The following is a 1,455-nucleotide window of genomic DNA, read 5'->3' as shown; positions in this document are numbered from 1 at the left end:
TGATATGTGTGACGAATAGGAAGAGGCTCCTCAAGGTCACACTGAAGGCTAGGATCCTTGCACACCATTTGAGGCAATACTATTAACAGCAGCTCCATGAATACTAACATCTTCCATGAGTGTCTTCTATTTGTGTACAAATGCCTCTGTCTGCCACAGGATATTTGAAGTGGATCAGACTGAACTGTCTTCTTGAGATGTTTTTGAAACACAAATAGCGAATGCAACATACTATCAAATCAATTCATGGAGCTCTGGGGCTCCCAACCTTGGGATAGAATATCATGGGGACAATAAATATCATCCTTCAGAGTCAGTTCTTCCTTTTTCCATGGGATCCCATAGGATCTGGATGAGAGAAACTGGCTAATTTCATAATGCTAGTGAGATAGTCACATATGTAAACATCTTCAAAACATTTGAAAGCCTCCTGAGGTAGGAAGGCATGAGCCACAAGAGAAAAAAATCATTATATCCATTAATGAAAATACAGTAGAAATGTAAATATAGGCATTGATATATAGATCTATTCTATTCTATTCTATTCTATTCTATTCTATTCTATTCTATTCTATTCCATCTCACCCCATCCCATCCCAGTCTTTAATTGTACTTTCTTTTCTTGTCTAGTCTACTCTAGGGTTTCCCATACCCACCCATATTACATGTCCCATTGTTATTCTTTTTTGTGGGCATCTACTTGTTGACTATCCTTAGTAACCTCCTGGTCTTCTTGGCCACGATCCATGAGCCTCGGCTACACAAGGCAATGTACTGGCTCCTTTGCCACTTAGCCATTGTGGATATTGCCACCTCCACCATTGTCGTGCCCAAGATGATAGCTTCCTTTCTGGATGGCGACAAAGTCATCTCATTTGCAGGCTGTATAACTCAGCTCTTTTTCTATCATTTTGTGGGCTGTACAGAATGCTTCCTTTACACCGTGATGGCCTACGACCACTTCTTGGCTATCTGCTGGCCACTTCACTATAGTATCCTCATGAACCGCAAAATCTGCCTCTGGCTTTTTATGGGCACTTGGTTTGGTGAATGTTTGCATTCAATCCTAGAGACAACCCTGACTTTTCAGTTGCCCTATGGACCACGGAACGAGGTAAGCTATATCTTTTGTGACATCCCAGCCATGCTGAAGTTGGTATGTGTAGACACCTACTTCAATGAGATGTTCACCTTGATTGATATTGGTCTCGTCACCATGAGCTGTGTTCTACTTATTCTGGTGTCATATGTCTACATTGTCTTTGCTATCCTGAGGTTCGCAACGTTGATGGACAACGGCAGGCCTTCTCCACCTGCACTGCCCATATCATCTTGGTGATAACCTTTTATACTCCTCTCGGTTTCACATACCTGAGGCCATGAGCAGAGGTTCATCTTGGAGTAGCAGTTGCTATATTCTACACCACAGTAACTCCTTTCCTGAATCCGGTCATA

The 1,455-nt window shown here is 42.1% G+C and overlaps 1 pseudogene; it reads left to right on the top strand.

The window, feature by feature from the left end:
- Positions 1–640: 640 nt before the first annotated feature.
- LOC107301425 lies at positions 641–1,383 on the top strand (annotated as a pseudogene).
- Positions 1,384–1,455: the final 72 nt, after the last annotated feature.

The sequence above is a fragment of the Protobothrops mucrosquamatus genome, unplaced genomic scaffold (assembly GCF_001527695.2).
Source record: "Protobothrops mucrosquamatus isolate PMUCROS unplaced genomic scaffold, P.Mucros_1.0 scaffold12591, whole genome shotgun sequence".
NCBI lineage: Eukaryota > Metazoa > Chordata > Lepidosauria > Squamata > Viperidae > Protobothrops > Protobothrops mucrosquamatus.
This window is presented reverse-complemented; position numbering and strand designations above follow the sequence as displayed.